Source organism: Neofelis nebulosa, chromosome 8, assembly GCF_028018385.1.
Source record: "Neofelis nebulosa isolate mNeoNeb1 chromosome 8, mNeoNeb1.pri, whole genome shotgun sequence".
NCBI lineage: Eukaryota > Metazoa > Chordata > Mammalia > Carnivora > Felidae > Neofelis > Neofelis nebulosa.
The window spans coordinates 23479763-23501130 of record NC_080789.1 but is presented as its reverse complement, the minus strand read 5'-3'; the positions used below and the strand labels follow the sequence as shown (position 1 = coordinate 23501130).

At 38.0% G+C, this 21368-nt stretch overlaps 1 long non-coding RNA gene across 6 annotated transcripts in view; it reads right to left on the bottom strand.

Annotated features, from left to right (window-relative positions):
• LOC131519043 (uncharacterized) overlaps positions 1 to 21368 on the bottom strand; it is a 102404-nt gene that overhangs the window by 19895 nt on the left and 61141 nt on the right. The window lies entirely within an intron of this gene.

Here is a 21368-nt window from a genome sequence, read left to right as displayed (position 1 = left end):
CTCCAGCTCTCTTCCCTTCCTGTCTTACCCATCAGACTGCTAGTTGTCACCCTAGAGGTCAAAAAAGGGGCAGTGTGCATGATCAGAAGAGGTAATGTCCTGCATGCTGCATCATTTTAGGAAGGTATGCCTCTTCTTATTCTTGTACATCTCTACCACCTGTCTTGTATATCTCTGATCTACACTCTCTAGTTTATCACAGACAAGAATCCTCACTGCTCCTAAAGCCTTAGCAGCTTGAGAACTTGATTATAGTTTACATGGATAAAGTGCCTTGTGACTTGAGATGCTTTCATAAACACCAATTTGGAGGATCTTCACTTTTATAAGGTGAAGAGACTAACATTACACAGGTTGACCCTTGCCTGAGGACCCAAGTTTAAGTGGTAGATTCAGGACCCAGCCCAAGCCCTCTGCACCACGGACCCAGGCCCTCCCAGGATGTCAGTTATCCATTACACAACGCTACCACAATCTCTGCAGTTACAGTACAATAAACTCTCTCTTGTCCAATTATTCTCAGATGCTCTTTTCAATCTAAAAACTAGTAAATTTTAACAACTGAAATTATATAAAGGAATGCATATGTGTATTTTTCGAAGGATGGACAACACAAAGTATTCTGTTGACCTCCTACCACAAGCTTCTTTCATCTTGCTCATTCTATCCAGCTGCCCCACAAGGAGGGAACGTTTATTTTTTGAGCTCCTCATAGGGTCCAGCATTGAGCTCTACCCCACATGAGAATCACAGGGTATTGTTTAAGGAACTCACTCTGAAACTGAACAAAACAAACTTTGATCCTAAACCTGATTGCACTGTTTAGCCATAAAACCTTGAGGCTATTCATTTGCCTTTCTAAGGCTCAGCTTCCCCATCTGTTACGCTAGAATAAAAGCAATAGCGAGGAAGATTGTGGATATTACATAAGAGAACTCATGTAAAGCACTCCACACACTATCTGCCATGTGGTAAACATTGCCTATTGTCCATTATTACGATTACCATTTATTGTTCAAAGACAAACAAGACATAGTTCTTACTTCAGAAGACTCACGATGTAATACGGAAATGAAAGAGGCTTAAACAATGCCAGGATACACAGATTCCAGAAAAACAGGGAGACCTAGATTTTCCTCTCACAGCTCTCTTCCTACTAACTCCCAAATGTCTTAACTCTCTTGACCTAAGACTTAGTAAAATCCTGGCTGATTTAATCCCCAGTATTTTTTTCCTTGAGAAATAAAAATTCCAATGCATGAAAGTATGTCTGCAGAAATGGCAAGCATATGGAGTAAAAATTCAAAGCAAAAAAAAAAAAAAAAAGTATAACAGTTTAGAACTCCAGCTTGATGTAGTGTTGCAATTCACAGCCTTGTCAGTCTGTTTTATAACACCATTGCTCAAATTTGTGACAAAGTCCCAGCCCCAGAATCCTAGAATGAAGAAATTTGGCATGGGGTAGACTTGTTTACATTTTCTTCTTCTGAATATTTTCATTTAGAAGTTGGTGTTTCTTGGGGTGCCTGGGTGGCTCAGTCAGTTAAGCATCTGACTTTAGCTCAGGTCATGATCTCATAGTTCATGGGTTCAAGCCCTGCATCGGGCTCTGTGCTGACAGCTCAGAGCCTGGAACCTGCTTCAGATTCTGTGTCTCCCTCTCTCTGCCCCTCCCCAGCTCGCACTGTGTCTCTCTCTCCCAAAAATAAGTAAACATTAAAAAAATTTTTTTTTTAATTTGGTGTTTCTGGTTTAGACACCCTTGATTACAAACAGGGAGATAAAAATATCAAATATCAAGGCAAAGTGGGACAGAAGTCAAATTGGGTCTGAGATGATCTCCTCAAGCCCCTTCTACCTCCCTTTCTCTATCAGAGATGGTCACTAACACAGATGTAAAGTGAGGACAACTGGTGTACAGGCGGAGCACTTTTCTTTATTCATCAAGTACTTCTCATGGGCCAGGGACTGCTTCAGGTAATTCACAATTAATGAATATAGCTCATTAACCCTCATAACAACCCTATGAAGTGGATGCCTTTATTATTCTCAATTTACAGATGCAGAAACTGACACACAAAGAAATTAAGCAATTTACCCTAGGGCAGAAAGACAGGAAAAGATGGACCTTGGATTATAAACCCAGGTATAAACCCAGGTAGGCTCCATAGTTTAACTGCTTTGCTAATATTTATGCTGGGTTTTTTTGCTAGGAAATGCTGTTTTTTGCTAGGAAATGCTGGTCTTCCACTTTGTGACCACATGCCATTTGCGAAAGTGGTGATGGAGGTACAGACGTTGACCGTGCATGTGATTTAAGCCTCTTTGGGGCCACCTGGCTTACAGAATTTAAAAACGCTAATGTTCCACCTTAAGAATTAAACTTAATTCTTGCACACTGGTTTCTAAGGATTAAGCCTCTTCTACCAGGATGATGATAGGTTTATATATTTAAATTTTGCAAAAACATAAATTCTAATGAAATAGGTGGTCCTCATTTTTACTAGGTTTGTGATTTATGATCTTAAATTACAGTCTTATGGATATGGGAGGGAGCAGGAGCATCAAATATTGAACATTTGGCTCCTTTTTAAAACAATTTAAATTGGAATTTTATGTAATTTTTCTTTTCTCAAATCCCTTTTTCACACTCAAATTGCAGAGCCAAATTCTACTTTAAACCAGATGACAAGTGGACGGATATTACAGTTTAGTTGTTTGGTGGTTTTTGTTTTGTTTTGTTTTACATTTGTTAGAGGGGAAAGTGGTACATTCATTTGATCCCTTCCTTCTTCTGCCCCCATGAAATCTCATACCTGAATTCAATTGAAAAATTAAGAAGCATTGAATTTCTATTACATACTGGAAAATATGTCCCCTGCACTGGCAGTGAATACCGCTTAGTAGGTATTCAGTAAATAGTTGACAATGAAAGGTGCTACGGATTCAGAGATGAATTTGATTCTTCCCTTTCCTCCGTGGTTTATGATCCAGTAAGAATCAGTCCTACAAACAACTGAAGTGCAACGTGATAGATTTTGAGAACGATGTACACGTGGGTGCTATAGATGACTCCTTGCAGTAGTAATAGTAAAAAGGGAAACCGTTCAGAAAGAACAACTTCAATTCTTATTTTTCTTTCTTAAACTTTATTAGATTTAAAAAAATTTAAAGTAATATATGGGGGCGCCTGGGTGGCTCAGTCAGTTAAGCATCTGACTTTTGATTTTGGCTCAGGTCATTATTTCACAGTTCATGGGCATGAGCCCTGTGTGGCCTTCTGTGCTAAGAGCACAGAGCCTGCTTGGGATTCTCAATGTCTCTCTCTCATTCTCTCTCTCTTTCTCTCTGCCCTTCCCCTGCAAGCACATGCATCCTCTCTCAAAATAAATAAATTAACATTAAATAAAAGTGATATATGATTTTGTAAAAAAAAAAAAAAAAAACAACAGGGGCGCCTGGGTGGCGCAGTCGGTTAAGCGTCCGACTTCAGCCAGGTCACGATCTCGCGGTCCGTGAGTTCGAGCCCCGCGTCAGGCTCTGGGCTGATGGCTCGGAGCCTGGAGCCTGTTTCCGATTCTGTGTCTCCCTCTCTCTCTGCCCCTCCCCCGTTCATGCTCTGTCTCTCTCTGTCCCAAAAATAAATAAAAAACGTTGAAAAAAAAATTAAAAAAACAACAACAACAACAAACCATACAATACACAGATGTATTTATAAAAAGCAAATAATCTCCTCTGTACCCTATCTTTTTTTAATGTTTATTTATTTTTGAGAGAGAGAGAGAGAGCATGAACAGAGGAGGGGCAAACAGAGAGAGAGAGACACAGAATCTGAAGCAGGTTCCAGGCTCTGAGCTGTTAGAGCCAGACACAGGGCTCAAACCCATGAGAACCACGAGATCATGACCTGAGAAGAAGTCGGACACTTAACTGACTGAGCCACCCAGGCGCCCATCCCCTGTTCCTTATCTTTAACCTCAGTATCCTTGAAGTATTTTTAAGAATAAAAATTATATATTCTTCAATACATAAGATTTATTTTTTCCTAACAAAGGGGGGGGTGTAATATACCTATCACTTTGGAATTCCACAAAATATTATGTGTATATCTCCAGATCAATAATATAAATGGAATGCTTAAAATATATAATGTTGCATATATTGAATATACCATAATGTATTCAAGGATAAATTCTGGTAGGTAATCAGATCAGAGCCTTTTCTTTGTCTTTGTTTTCCGGTTTTGTTTTGTCTTTAAAACATCCCCATGTATCTGTCCTTAGCTGCAAGTGCTGTTTGTTTATTTTGTTTGTTTGTTCTAATCCGCTTTATTGAAGCATAGTTTATATTCAACGAAATTTTGCCATCTTAAGTACACAGTTTGATATGTTTTAACAATCATGCATATAAAATATATACAGTCACGTAAATACCACAGTAAATGAAATATAGAACGTATCCATCATCCTCAAAAAGTTCCTATGTGCTTTAATTCCGCACTGCCTCCACATTCACTGATCTGCTATTCTGGCTATAGTTGGTGCCATTTCTAAAATTCAAACAAATAAAAGCATATACATATAGTATTTTGCATATGGCTTCTTACCCTTAGCTTTTAGAAATCTAAACCAGATGTTTTTCGAAAATGTCCTCCTAATCTGTTGGCTTGCCTTTTCATAGTCTTAGAGTCTTTGAAAGAGCAGAAGTTTATAATTTTGAAGAAATACAATTTATTGATTTTCCTTTTATGGTGTTCTTTTTGTCTTATCTAACAGATCTTTGTCTAAAACAAAATATCTTTTGTTTTGAAGACTTAGTTTTTTCTTATATATTTGGATCTATATTTCAACTTAGATTTATGTGTGGTATAAGGTAAGAGTTGAGTTTTATTTTTTCAAGTATATGGTATCCATTTATTGCAAAGCAATTTAGTGAGGAGACTATCTGGTCTGCACTGAATTGCTAAGGCACTTTTGGCAAAAATCAATTGAACATGTAGGTATGTGTCAATTTCTGAATTCTACTTATGTCTGTGCTATACAGTTTCAATTACTGTAGCTTTGTCTTGAATTCAGATGATATAAAAGGTCCAATTTTGTTCTTCTACAAGGTTATCTTTACTATTCTAAGCCCTTTGTACTTCCATATATTTTGGAAACAATTTCTCCAACTTTATAAAAAAGTCCACTGGGATTTGATTAGGATCACACTGAATTTATAGATCAATTTGAAGAGAACTGACATCCTAGTGGTATTGGGCCTTCCACTCCATAGGATGCGTCTCCATTTATTTAAATCTTCTTTTTTTTTTTTTTTTTTTATTTATTTTTGGGACAGAGAGAGACAGAGCATGAACGGGGGAGGGGCAGAGAGAGAGGGAGACACAGAATCGGAAACAGGCTCCAGGCTCCGAGCCATCAGCCCAGAGCCTGACGCGGGGCTCGAACTCACGGACCGCGAGATCGTGACCTGGCTGAAGTCGGACGCTTAACCGACTGCGCCACCCAGGCGCCCCTATTTAAATCTTCTTTAAATTCTTTGATTTAGCAAGATTTTGTAGTTTTCAGTATACAAGTATTGTGCATATTTTGTTACATTTATCTGTAATTTTTGTATGTTGTTTACACTATTGTAAATATATTTAAATTTCAATTTCCAATTGCTTGTTGTTTGTATAAAAATACACTTGAGTTTTGAACATTGACCTCGTATCCTGCAAACATACTAAGATCAATTAGCTTGTTTTTGTTTTTTTAGATTCCTTAGGATTTTTTATATATAAACCCATAATTATATGAAAAACACAGGGTTATTCTTTCCTTTCCAATCTGTATGCATTTTTTTTTTCTCTTGCCTTATTACTGACTAGAACTTCTAGTACAATGTTGAATAGAAATAGTGAGTGTGAACAATCCTTGCCTTGTACCTAATCTTAGGGTGAAAGCATTCAGTATTTCACCACTAAGTATGATGTTGTTTGTGATTTTTTTCATAGATAACTTTTATTAGGTTGAAAAGTTCTTAACAATTCCTTGTTTCTTACAACTTTTAAAAAATCATGAATGGATGTTGAATTTTGTCAAATGTTTCTCCTACCATATTAAGATTAAAACTTTAAAACTTTTTCTTCTTTAATCAGTTAATATAGTGAATTATCATATTGACTAGTTTTCAAATGTTGAACCAACCTTAAAAATTTTTGGAATAAATCTCAGTTAATCGTGATATATCATTTTATATAGTGCTGGATTTTCTTATATTGGTAATTTTCTTCTTTTTGTCTAATTTTTTAAATTTTTTTTAATGTTTTTATTTATTTTTGAGAGAGATGGAGCATGAGCAGGGGAGAGGCAGAGAGAGGGAGTCACAGAATCCGAAGCAGTGTCCAGGCCCTGAGCTGTCAGCACAGAGTATGACAAGGGACTTGAACCCACAAACTGTAGACTGTGAGATCATGACCTGAGCCAAAGTCGGACGCTCAACCGACTGAGCCACCCAGGCGCCCCTTCTCTTTGTCTAATTTTGATAGCAGGGTTACACTTGTCTCAAGTCAATTAAGAAATGTTTCCATCTCTTCTACATTCTGCAAGAGTATGCAAAATTGATACTATTTTTCCCCTAAATGCTGAAGAAAATTTACCAACAAAGCCTTCTAGGCCTGGAGTTTACTTTGTGGGAAGGTTTTAAATATGAATGTCATTTCTTTAATAGATATTTGGGTATTCCAAGGTTATCTATTTTTCTCCTTAGGAGAGTTTGGTAATTTGTCTTTTTCAAAAAATTTGTCCATCTTGTGTACATTATCAAATTTATGGGCATGAAGTTCTTTATAATTTTTGTTATTCTTTAATATTTATACAATCTGTAGTCATAACCTCACATTAATTCTTGAAGTAATTTGTGCCTTCTCTGTTATTGTCTGGATTAGTCTAGTTTTATCAATTATATTGATTTTTTAAAAGAACTAGCTATTGGTTTTACTCATTTTCTCTATTATTTATCTGATTTCCACTTCATTATTTATGCACTTCTCTTTATTATTTTCTTTCTTTATTTCTTTCTTTATTACTCATCTGTTTATTATTTTCTTTCTTTTGCTTATTTTGGGTTATTTTGTGTTTATGTATGTGTTTTCCAAGTTTCTTATGGTAAAACCTGAGATCATTTCTTGAGACCTTTAACAATCTTTTCTTTTTTTTTCTTTTCTTTTTTCTTTTTTTTTAAGAGAGAGAGAGAGACGGGGGGAGGGGCAGAGAAAGAGGAAGACACAGAACCCAAACCAGGTTCCAGGCTCTGAGCTGTCAGCACAGAGCCCGGTGCGGGGCTCGAACTCATGAACTGCCAGATCATGACCTGAGCTGAAGTCGGACGCTTCACAGGCTGAGCGACCCAGGCTCCCCTAACAATCTTTTCTAATATAAATGTTCCATATTATAAATTTCACACCAATTTTGATAACTTTGCCTTCTGAATTTTGATATTTTGTGATTCAAAATATATTCTACCTTGTCTTATGATTTTATTTTTTACCAGTTATTTAGAAGCATGTCATTTAATTTCCAAATATTTAGTGATAGTCATGCTATTTTCCTATTGACCTTTAATTTAATGAATTTTTGTCAAAGACTATATTCTAGGGGCACCCAGGTGGCTCAGTTGGTTAAGCATCTAACTTCAGCTCAGGTCATGATCTCACAGTTTGTGAGTTCAAGCTGGGCATTGGGCTCTGTGCTGACAGCTCAGAGCCTGGAGCCTGCTTCGGGTTCTATGTGTGTCTCTCTCTCTGCCCCACTCCGTTTTCTCTCTCTCTCTCTCAAAAATAAACATAAAAAAAGACTATATTGTATAATTTGAATCCTTTTAAATGTATTAAAAAAGTTGTTTTAGGGCCCAGAATAAGATTTTTCTTTTTTTTCTTAAACAGAATTAATCCTAAAAAGCAATTGCTATGTCAAAGAGTATCTTGTTTTTATCTGTAATTGATATTGCCTAATTACTTTGTGTAAAAAAATAACAATTTATACCGCCATTTTCCCATATTCTCTTTATTTTAAGATCTTATCAAGCTACTCTATTTTTTCCACATATTTGGTGAAAAATAGTATTTTTGGTTTGTTTTGGATCTCCTAGGCAATACGTGAGGTTGAGGGATTTCTTGTATGTTGCTCATTTATGTATTTTCTTTTATGACTTCCTTGTTAATATTCTTTGTCCAGAGCTTAATTTTAATTGTATAATTATTCAAGGATTTTCTTGACTCTTGCATTTGGCACTATTGTTTATGGAATTGATACATTTTTACCCTTAATGTTTCTTTTAATGTGTGTGTGTGTGTGTGTGTGTGTGTGTGTAGTGAAATTTACTATTTATAGAATGTTTATATAGTGGGTCAGTACTATACACATACTTTTCTTTAATCCTTAAAACAGCCCTCAAAGAATAAATACATCTGTTTATATACCATCAGTCTGTGCCTGGTAGTACTTCAGCTTTCAAACTGCTGTTGAGGAAACTGAGCTAATTGCAGTTACTTGCTGAAGTCTACACGGTAAGTGAGTTGCAGAGCTGGATTTGAACCCAGGTCTATCTGTCTCCAAAACCCATGTCCTTATCACTACAGCATACAACCTTCTCTTGAATGAAAAGAAAGTTCAAGTGCCAATGCTCTTCTTTGTTGCTACTATCTTTGTATGCTAATGGAAAACAATGAGCCATTTCTATGTAAATTTTGAAGTTATTTCACTAAAAGAGTCATAGAATTCTACAGTCAAGAAATAAGGTCTTGCAATCTCAAGCAGTCAGAGGCAGGTTCTATCCTCCCATCATTGGCCAGAGATCACACTTAGTCTGTCCCATCCATAGCGTATGCTTTCTCTTTCTGTAGATTCAAAATCTTACTAAATATTATGCCAGTTCCTTTCCCTCTTATACTAGCTACAGCTTCAAGGGAAAAATTCCAGTTACCTATACCAGGTCAAGGCACAAGAGCCTGGGCCGATTCATGAAATGTTCATAACAGTTTACACCACAGGCCATGATCTGTGCCCATTTCGATGAGCCATAGCAGTCAGAGAGTTGAGGAATCCCATTTGGCAGAACAGCAGTAACTAGCCCTTCAAAATGTTTTGCATGCGATCATTATTATCTTAAAATCTGGAAACAGAGGCAATGGAAAATATGCTTTTCGCATTATCCTTATTATTTTCATAGAAGCCATTTGTGCTGCATTGTCACTTCCTAACACTGCATTGCAAATGCATCTGGCCACTGCTGTCACTCTGACCTTCTCTCTTACTGCCATCCTTCTCCCACATTCCATCCTTTCATTTTACATGGCCTTAGGAAGATACACTAACAGCCTCTCTGGTTGTTTGGGTCTGTCCAGATAATTCATCCTAGTTAAGAGTTGTATCTCTTCCCTCATGTTGTTGCTACCAATAAGAGTCCTTAATAGTTTCAACTGGAAAAAACTGACAACTGCATCATTCTTGTCTCTACAGAGCAAACAAAATAACATGGCTGGCCCTGTTAAGATCTGTTGAGTGACAGAAACCAGACTCTAAGCACTTCACTGTAAATCCATGCTGGGCACTGTTTTAGGTGATCAAAACAGGAAAAAAAAATCCCTATTCTCATGGAGCTTATATTCTAGAGGGAAATAAATGTGTCCATTGAAAAAAACATGGCTCCCAGCTCTGTCACCTACAAGCTGTAAGTGTTTATAAATTACTTAAGCTGGAAGTTACATAAACTCTCATCTTCCTCACCAGGGGAGTGATTATCGGCAGGGTGGCTTTGAAGATAAAGAGATAATATAAATGAAGTGTTTCAGCATAGGATCTAGCACATAATAAGACCTTTGTATAGATGGGATATTATTATTATTATGATCACTATCACATTTCTATTCACCCCTATTTTCAGTGACCTTATACACATTATTTTATTCCTTTTTTCCAAATTTGTATTTATTTATTTATTTATTTATTTCTAAATATAATTTATTGTCAAATTGGCTTACATACAACATCAAATGCTCATCCCACCAAGTGCCCTCCTCAATGCCCATCACCCGTTTAGCCCATCCCCCACCCACCCCTTTCCATCAACTCTCAGTTTATTCTCTATCATTAAAAGAGTCTCTTATGGTTTGCTTCCCTCTCATTTTCTCCCCTTCCCACATGTTCATCTGTTTTGTTTCCTAAATTCCACATACAAGTGAAGAGACACATTATTTAAAAAGTGCATTTTATATACTCTGAGCCCAACCAGTCAGATATCCACAGTCTGATTTTCTGTATCTGACAAAATTCTAACCATAACCCCCCATATTATCTCTGCTCAATCGCACTGTATTTTCTTTATTTTGTTTAAATCTCTATTAAGTTGAAATGAATCACAGATGTCCTCCCAAACACAATTTGTTCAGCCCAAAGCTAACTTCCCTTTGCATATAATGTAGGTCCCTCAAGAGAAGGATGTTGATATCTTGAGTGATTCATGCAGATGGAAGCAGTCATGAGAATCAACAGAGTTGTGGAAGCTCTTGCAGACAAATAGACAGCCGTATGCATCACGAGGCAGGATGCTAAGGGACAAATCAGCTCGGAAACATTGACTCTCTGTCACTTCTGCTGCTTGGAGGAAATGAATTGCAAAAGAAGGGACTGATAAAAGAGCTAATTTAAAACACTGTGTGGGTGAGGGGAGGTGGGGGGAGATGTGGGGTGAGCATACAGCTGAAATTAAGAGATCTTGGGTTCTAGTCTTCCCTATGTCCCTAACCTAATGCGTGATAGTGAAAAAGTCATATTCTCTCTGTGCTTGTTTTCTCATCTGTGAAATCAGGCCAGGCCTATCCTAAGGCACTTTATTGCTTCTAAATTGCTGTGTTGATTTCTGCTACATAGTTATTTTTGAATGAGAAGCCTATAAGAACAGGACTTTTAAAACATAATTTCCTGTCATCAGTAATATGTAAAAATAAGACCTACCTGACCAGAATGCTATGAAGGGCAAGTTGGGAAATATATGTAGAGCACTTAGCATAATGTCTGGGATGTACATATGTTACCAATACCTAATGTTCCTATACCTTGAAATCATAAAGTGTGATCCTGACAATGCATAACAATCAAATAAAAAAATTAAAATGATCTCTCTTTAAAAAAACTACCATGGGGGAGAAAAAAGTAAACAAACGTAGAAACAAAATTAAAATTTCTGGGTACTGGGATTATGGATACTTTGGGCTCACCCTTTTATTTCAGAGATAACATGGCTTTTCTTGGCATTGAATCCTAGCTCTGATACCAACTGTGTGACTTTAGACAAGTTTTATAACCTCTCTGTAAATGAAAGTGTGAAAGTACTTCCTTACTAAGAAAAGAGTTTATAATTATGAAACACATATTAAAAAAAAAATTTTAATGTTTATTTATTTTAGAGACAGAGAGACAGAGCACAAATGGGAGAGAGGGAGACACAGAATCTGAAGCAGGCTCCAGGCTCTGAGCCGTCAGCACAGAGTTCAATGCAGGGCTCAAACCCACGAACCACGAGATCATACCGAAGTTGCACACTTAACTGACTGAGCCAACCAGTGGTTCACAATATGAAACACCTATTAAGCACTAAATATTTGTTAATAAAGATATTTTCCAAATCTGTAATAATGGATATGCACGCGCCTATAGTGGAATGGACTTTCTTTTGTAAAGCTATGATACTACCCTAATATAGTAATTTAGTAAGTTTTTACTATGGCAGACCCTGTTCTTAGAAGTTTTTACTAAGCACTTTATGTAGACTGACCTTCACAATAATTCTGTGAGGTGAGTATTATCAGCAGAGGTGAAAAGTACTAGAAGGCAAATGCCCCAGTCTCCTCAATCTTACCAAGGCACAGGGGTGGAAATTTGCCCATCCCTATGTGTTCCCCCCACCCCAGCCCCCAGTTTTCTGGCCTCTGCAGATATCGTGAATCTCATTTGCCCAGGGGCTGAGATGCTCTGGATGAACTGGGACAAAACTGGACTAGTCTCACCTTGTTGTCCTTTTCTCTTTCTGGTACCTGCTTAAGGATCCAATCTGCATGCTCCTGCTGCTTGTCCTCTTATCAAAACTAACTCTCCTTTCAGGCTCTCACGTCGAGCAAAGTGACAGGCTGATGGTCAAAAGACTTGGTTTGAGTCTGGGCTCTCTCCTAAATTCCATAAAACTTTGCATAAGCTACTTGATTCTTTACAGTCTCAAACTTAACATGTAAATCTCAGTCCACTCAGAGTTTCTGAGAATTTTTGTCAAAATGAGAGAGGAAGGACTGCTACCCATTAAGACACCTGACACATGTTGTCTGGGAAAGCTTAAAGGAAGACAAGGGTTAAAATGGCAGCATCCAGGGGAACCTGGGTGGCTCAGTCCGTTAAGTGTGCAACTTCGGCTCGGATCATGCTCTTGCAGTTTCTGAGTTCGAGCCCCGCATTGGGCTCTGTACTGATGGCTCAGAGCCTGGAGCCTGCTTCATATTCTGTCTCCCCCTCTCTCTGCCCCTCCCATGCTCATACTCTAGCTCTCTCTGTGTCTCAATAATAAATAAACCTTAAAATATATTTTTAAAAACTGCCAGCATCCAATCTAGAGTCTTGTGCTGGACATGAAATAGCAAAGATCACTCAGAGCTTTCTACATCTCCCCACCCTCCAACCTGCTCCATGGTGCTATTATAGACCAATATAGGGAAATGCACTTCTGACGGTCAAAAAAAAGTTCTAAAATTCAAGGTCAGAGTCTTTGACTCTTTTGATTTCCTGTGGTTGGGTGCAATGATTTTCATTAGGCAGAGTCCCCAGTGATTTTTTACCTCAATAAAAAGCCCACAACAGAATTTTTCAGCGTGTTCTGCATATTTGCTGCTATCAAGGAATAAGAAGGAAGAGAGAAGTCATCTACAGAATGATGTTTGTGTGTTCACTTATTCTTATTATCCAGAATAATCCCAATACGAAAGTGTTCAGCCAGAGGACTATCAAAAGTAGTAATAAAATGCTTGCAACGTTTCTTTTCTGCTTTTTCAGAAATTGCCCATTTTGACACTATTTAGAGCAATATTAGTGTTTTCAGAAAAATGCTACTAGGTAGCATGCATATAATTTGGTCTACCACTTTAAAAATTACTCTGACTTATAGCTTAAGACCTGTTAAATTTATGGCATGGCTTTTTTTTTAAGAATGAATAAAAAGGCTCACTGGAAAACTACAAATTTATTTTTACCCTAAGCACTCTAAGCTTGTGGAGAAAAAGGAATGCATTTGTTGTTCCGACCTTTTACCCACCTATTTGCCTTGTGGGTTGCATTAGTAATTCTTTAACATCTACTAGAATTGCTAGTAGTTATATGTATGAAGAAACCATTTCTCAGCCCTTTATTTTTCCTGATTCTTTAGACATTCTAATTTTCTGGTTCAAAATATTAGCATCAATTGGAGTAGCTATTTTCAGTATCACTGAGTAAATGTCCACTCAGTACAAGAAGAAAGAATGGCTGCCTTTTATTGAACAATTCACCTGCTCTTCTGCTGGAAGAGTTATATATCTTATTTGTAAAATCACAGCAACTTTGTAATGTAGATATTATTATTATCCCCACTTTACAGATAAGAACACGGAGGGTTCAAGCATCTAAGATGCTTGATTGAGATCACGCAGCTAACAAGTTACCGAGCCTAAATTGAAAAAAAGGTATTATTCTTTCCTATTGACCATAAGTTACCAAGTCATTTAATAATTAGAGAGCTGTGCAGAAAAAAATATGATTGATTTGGGAGTTTCTCATTTTTAACTGATTCTGCTAATAAGTTTCTATAGTTAGAGAGAGTCAGCAGAGTAGACAAGAACAATTTGGACTTTGAAATCTAGGAGACCTGAGTACAAACCTAACTCCATCACTTGGCAGGTACATGGCTTTGGAGAAGTTACTTAATATCTATAACATTTCCTCAGAAGGTTGGGAAGATTAAATAAGGTAAATCTCATAAGTACTGAATACGTTCCTTGCATCTGCTATGGGCTTAATAAATGGTATATCTCTTCAGTCTCTTTTTAAAAAGAACATGCATTTTAAATTGCCTAAAAACATAAATATTCAAAAGTAGTTGTTCCATGACTTGCTAATGCCACAATTACTGTATTTCTTTTTGTTTTGTTCCTTATCGGCAGGGACATAAACCACCCTCTTACAGAGGATTTGCTGGATTTGTAAGAGGAGCTGCTTCCCCTGATGCATGTGTGAGAAGGAGCAATTCTTTTTTACCACCAGAAAAATAGGCTACTTTCCTTCCTCAGATGCACAGGGTTTCTATTATGTGAAAGCAAATTGAATGCAGGTCCGACAAGATTTGGCATGGGGTCTAATAGCAAGGGAAATGGGACTGGGCTTCAATGTGATTTATCACAGTAATTTTCATAAATATCAAAATGGAAAACTTTTTTGGTGTTGGAATGGAAAGGTGAATTGACTGTCCCATTAAGGATCGGTCGGTACTTTTCACAGGTTATTTGAACCGAACCCAAGGGCGGTTAACAGGACTTGAAATACTGATGTCTGTAGCGAGAAACAAAATCTGACCAACACCCATAAAAATAATGGGATTAGGCAGTAGTTGCTTTGAGTGCTGAACAAAGTTGCTTTTCTACAAGATCACGGAGAACTGTGTTTAGTGGGTCTGGGAAGAAGTGACAGTTGATTTAACCCAAGGAGTTCATGGGAGGGGAAACTCAGCAGAACTGAAGAGCATGCAGGCCGAGCCCACAGTGCTGTCTGTCCAGAGGATTCTCCAGGGAGAAGCAACTCGTCTCACCCTAATGGAAATGCCCATGGAAAACCTGTCCCAGACACAATTTTCTTTTTTGTTTTTTTCCCGCTATACTTTCTGGCCAATTTGCAATGTCCTACTGGATGGGGTTTTTAATCTTCTCTGTTCCATACCCTTTGTCCTAATTAAGTCTTGTAAACGCTTATTTCTCATGGGTGTCCCACTAGAGTCATCTTTCACTGGCAGCTGCAGACTCAGTGTCACTAGGAAGTGAGATGCGTCTGCATTCTACCTAGGCATTTATGTATTTATACAATGTCTCTGAAGCTGCATAAATAGAGTGTGGCTCGGGCCAGCTGCTCTGTCAGAATGATGATGATACATAACTCTTCCAAATGACTTACAGTTTATAGAGGACTTTTCATACAAGCAAAGAGGAAGGAGAATAGTTTACTGGGTGAATATGATACGTGGGGTTCTATGCTGAGTGTTTCATCCAACTGTCACTACTACCTATAAGATCATTGTCATCTACATTTTTCAGTTGGGAAAACTAAGGTTCAGAGAGGTTCAGCAGCCTGTTCAAACCACACAGCTGATAAATGGGAAATGCTGGGCTAGAACTTAGGTCTTCGTAATCTAAGCACAGACTACTATGGGAAGATAAAGTTAGAAAGGAGTAAGAAATATACAGGATATTGAAGTTCAGTTAAGGAATTCAGACTTTAGTATTTATATCGTAGGTGAAGGAAAATTATGTAAGGCCATGAGCAAGGAAATGGCATGAGTCTTTTTTTTCTCTCAACCCAACCCTGAGTGCCTTTCCTTTTTATTTATTCTGCTTACCCCTATCTACATTTCCTCCATTCATTTAAACTCTTCCATCGTATGAGAAAGATTCTCCCATGAACTCCATTTAATAGATGCGGAAATAGAGGCTCAGAGAGGTAAAGGAGTTTGGCCAAGTCCAGAGCCAGGCAGAGACAGGATTAGAACTCCGGACTCTCTGGACTCACTCTTAATTTCAGCACATAGCTCCATGTACCCATGTACATAAATATATACGGTAATAAGTATTAGAATATATTAGATCATATAAAATTTCAGCTTACTATAAACCCCACTGTTAAAAAACAGTTCCAACCACTATACATTGCAGATGGAGAGTATGCAAAATGCCATGATGACCTATATAACATGAGGAAAACAGCAAACACTAAGGATTACAAATAACCACTGCAATAACCAAGCTGAAGCCATGGGATGCTAAAGGTTATGGAACTCTTTCACAAATATCTTAAAAAGAGTGCCTCCATGTGGATGCTGACTAGTCATCATTTTTCTAAGCTAATATCACTGCTGCGTGGAATGTCATAAAGTTTAGGAACAAAGAAAATAATTCTAGAATCCTCTGCAGGCAAAAAAAAAAAAGTACATTCAAGGAGAAGTGGATTTTTTTTCCCACTTGTTTTTGCTTTATCATGGCACATTAACTTGATGAAAATTTCCCTTGTGGATATGAAGAATTGTTTTGACCCTATGTACTTGTATGTTTATTTTGATGGTTCTAAATTTAGCAAAGCATTATTGTCATCATTGATCCTGGAGAATTATTCACCTGTTAGTGAGTCAATAGCTTGCATGGGTTTATGGTATCATGAGGGATATTGACTGCCAAGTTTATTTACAGTAATTGATGATTTTTTAATTGTTCTCTGCTCCTGTTCCTAAAATAACTAAGCAGTGATGATCACTTCACTGGATAAAGAAAAAGCTTATAAGTCAGAGAGGAAAGGGCTTCAGGCCGTGTGTACTTGAGAAATAGGACATGCTTATCGAGCCTCTGGAATTATTCAAACCCTGGCAAAAGCCTAAGCAGCACTTTGGAGCCAAGCAGACTGCTGTCTCCCCTGAGATGTCCCCTGCCTTTCTTATGTGAAGTGGTTTCTCCCTCCTCTATGTCTCCATCCTGATCTACCCTCTACCGACTTTCACAACAGGGAACTTCGTCCCCTACCACAGTGTCTGACACATAATCACTCAACAAGCATGTCAGATTACCTAATCTGTTCATGAGGTTACTTCCACTGTTATACTGTGAGTCCTTAAGTATAGGGGCGGTGTGTGTTTATGGACTTTGGATTCCGAGAACCTTGCTTCACACATGCTCAGTAGCAATTTGCTGAGAGGCAGTATGGACAATGGTGAGACTTTGAAGCTATGTTCAAATCCTCACTCTGCTATTGATTAGTCCTGTAACCTGGGTCAAGTTACTAATTTCTCCATGCCTCCATTCCCTCATTTGCAAAATGGGATAGCAGAGAATTTACAAGGTAGCTGTGAGAACAGAGTTTCTTTAAACAGAGTAATATTAAGACTATTAGCCATGGTAATTACAGTAGCTACAGTAACAAGCCAACCTCAGTCCCCCTGGCCCAACAAAATAGAAGGCAATTTCTCCAATGCAGATGGTCCATGCCAGCTGGCAGTTCTGCAGGTAATGACACTGTGATCTAAATCCTTCTATCTTGTAATGCCATCATCTTTAGCTCGTGGTATCCAAGATTCCATGGAAGGGGAAGAAAGCGGATAATAATATCTGGAAGGCTTTCTTAAGGGCTAGGCTTCATAATGACATGCATCACTCTCCCCAGAACCAGTCTTAAGATCCTACTTAGATGCCAAGGGCCTGGACAACATAGCCTTATTATGTGTGCTGGCATAAAGTGAACCAATTTAGTCAATGCATAGCATTCTCGGTCACCGGAAAGGGTTAACTAGATGTTAGCCATTAGTTATAAAATTCAAGCTCTAAAATCATACAAATAGATGTACGTAGCTGGGGAGTTTAGTTTCAATTGGTTAAATTGGTTTAGTTCAATTGGTTTAGTTTCAATTGGTTATCACTTTTGTATTTTAAACTCAATTGTTTTAGGGTGCCTGGGTGGCTCAGTTGGTTAAGCATCTGACTCTTGATATTAGCTCAAGTCATGATCTCACAGTCATGAGATCAAGCTCTGCGTCAGGCTCTGCACTGACAGGGCAGAGGCTGCTTGGGATTCTCTCTCTCCCTTTCTCTCTGCCCCTACTTCGCTTGAGCACACATGCTCTCTCTCAAAGTATATAAATAAACATTTAAAAATAAATAAATAAATAAATTCAATTGTTTCCTACATGTCTCTTTGTATGATCTTGACATCACTCTGCTATACTTGGTGCTATCAGCCCACCTGGGACCTTTAAACCAGGGATCACAAAGTTCTATTGAGGAAAGGCAAGTGACATAAATGAATGTAGCAAAGGTGGGTGAGGACCACAGGTCTCTGCAGAGTGGCACCTGTTCTGCCAGACACCATGACAGTCATCAGCATGAACACCATCCCAAACTCCCCCGGTCCTCCAATTTCTTGCAAAAAGCCAGAAATCAGGATTTTTATGTGAAACCTCTCAAATTTAAAATGTTGTCAGCTACTTTCAATGTTTTCAAAACATTGGGTGGGCAAAATACATGTTAGCTAAGAAAAGCATAGACATGTTAAGGTAATATGCTAAACATATTATTTTAAAGTAATCTGTTAAGATGATATGTTGATGACAGTTAAGACAGATGAAAAGATGCTCAAGAAAATGGTGGGAGAACAAGACCAAGATATGTATAAAGAAAGTAGCCAAAGGGCAGAAGCTGTTTTTGTTTTTTGTTTGTTTGTTTTGCATGGAAGCTGGTTTTAAGTGACTATTCCCTCAGCAGCCCAGAGTCTAGGCTTTTTCTGCAAGCCCTGAGTGTGTTCTCCCCAATATTAGGACATGGCCCCTTTGATAGGATGATGGGTAAGTGTATAGACTCTGGAACCAGTCTACCTAGATTTAAAGCCCAATGCTACAAGTTAACTGGTTGTTAACCCAGTTCCCACATCTGGAAACTGAGGATACTAATGGTATCCATCCCCGGGCTTATTTAGCAGTTTCCATGAGCTAGTAAGTGTAAAATACTTAGACCAAGTCTCATGTGTACTAAATGTTAGTACACATTTTCTTATCATTATTACCTTGGTGTGTGGGCTGAATTTGATCTGTGGGCCGCCAGTTTGCGATTTCTGCTTTAAACCAGGGCAACTGAGATTCAAATCAGAAAACACTTAGCATGTGATAAAACCAAGCATTACAGAACAGCGTCTGCTTCCTGGGAAATGCCTGGCACCTCTTGCTTTGCTTCACCTCACTCTTACCCTCTCCCTACTCCATTTCTGGAGCCTCTTGACCTCTGTGATTTTTCAATTTTCAACTCCACTCTTGCTTTTTGCATTGACAATGTTGTTTTTCTTGTTAATTTCCCCTAGACAAAGCTTACCACTCACCATGACCTCTCATCCCCTCTGTCTACTACTACTACTCTTCACCAGCCTGATCAATCTAAAACTCCCAGGAAAAACAAACAAACAAACAAACAAACAAAGTTTGGAGAAGTTAAGCAATTCAGTCAAACCAGGATTTGAACCATGTCCTATGACTACAGCTAGGGATCCCAAAATTTGAGCCATACTACAGTCAATCTTTATTTTGCTGAGGCAGAAATTGGAGTCTCGGGTGATTGTGAAGTTAGCTTATGAGAACAAACTACTTAGCTAGGAAGTAGACCTAATCCCTGGATTATATCTCAATGGGTCTTTGCTATTCTCAGCTCATTATTGAGGTATGCAAAATTCCCAGGAGGTGACAGAATCCTTGTTTCTTTATGACAAATGGCCATACAGTGAAAGATCAAACTTTAGTGAAAGTTAAAAATGCAGGTAGTTAGCTATCAGCAATAGAAGTTGGTGCATATCAACAAAATTAGGAGGATATTCATAAAGGTCTGGAGATTTCATTCAATAACACCGAAGGCCTATGCACAGATCTCACAGTCTACACATAGCCACAAAATTTTGGCCCACTAGCTAAATCTGATGATTTAGGGGAGGAGAGAACATATTGTTGTAAACATCTGGCTGCTCTTAAGTAGAACATGGATTCCCCAGTAGGCCTTAGCTACCAGCACTCTTTTTTGGAGTTTTGGCTCTCTGGCCTATTATATACAATAAATGAGTATGGAGACCTAAGTTTGTATACATAACATTTTGTATTCTCTCTTAGAGATACTCATTAATTTTGCTACTTTATGGCTTAAATAGCACATAATAGTCATTTGAAATATTCTAAGAAAATTCCTCTTGGGGCGCCTGGGTGGCGCAGTCGGTTAAGCGTCCGACTTCAGCCAGGTCACGATCTCATGGTCCGTGAGTTTGAGCCCCGCGTCGGGCTCTGGGCTGATGGCTCGGAGCCTGGAGCCTGTTTCCGATTCTGTGTCTCCCTCTCTCTCTGCCCCTCCCCCGTTCATGCTCTGTCTCTCTCTGTCCCAAAAATAAATAAAAAACGTTGAAAAAAAAATTAAAAAAAAAAAAAAGAAAATTCCTCTTTTCCACAAAACTATAAACTCTTTTTAAAAAGTCATGACCCTGGAAGAATGTTGTCTGAGGATCAATGAAACATCTTGCTAGTTCAGATTTAGGCTTACTTCATATGCCAGATAGAGCTAAAAACTTGCACACACATTTCATTTATCCTTCACAATAATCCAATGTGCTTTAATAATAATATTATTCCCATTTTACAGTCTTGGAAACTTTGGACCAAAGAGGGTTAGTCCTTTGTGCAAAACCACACCACTGGGAAATGGTGGATTAGAAATCCAGACTTAAATTTGGTGCTTTTCATCATTTCATGCTGCCTATCACTGGTGTAATTCAGCCCTCGAAGATAATTTTCAAAAAGAAAGAGGAGCGTATAAAAGTACCCATCCATTAAAAATGATTCCATTGTTCCTCTATGTACCTTGCTATGACTGTGATGGAAGAGAACATCAGCTGTTTGAAATATTCAATAACAATTCCTAGGATGGTGGTTCTAATTTTAGCTTCCTGTGGACCCTGTTTCTTCAGGCAATAAATAATTTGCATGGAAAGTTTACTTCTGAGGAAGACATTAGAGTTGAAACCAAGGACACTTAGAATAGTTTCATAGGAAAGTTGGGTTTCAGAACTGCATTAAAACTTGCTGAAATTTCTACAATGATGGTTCACTATTGATTATATACTTAACCTTTTTATAAGTTTTCAAGAGTCTATTAAATTCTACTTCAGCACAATAACCATTTATAGTTCCATAATGATAATGGTAAGATGATGACTTTTTAAAGCCCGCTTGAAACTGTATTTTTATTCCTAGTAACAACTTTGCCATTCCTTGGTCATTCTCACTCCAGGCTTTCTAAGAATATTAAAAAAGTGGGGAAGCCAGGACCCAGGTTTTAATCTCATGTCATCAGACTGTTCCATCCACTACCCTCCTCAGTACAGTCAACTAATATCCCTTAATCCATTTTCCCTAATTTTTTTTGAGGATTTTTGCTCCTATCTCACTGTCATTCTCTCCAATACTAATTTATCCCAATTCTTGCTCAGTTCTCAGATCAGAGCCTGGCCAGTTGGAAATATTTTAGACTTTGTTGGCCAAGGGAC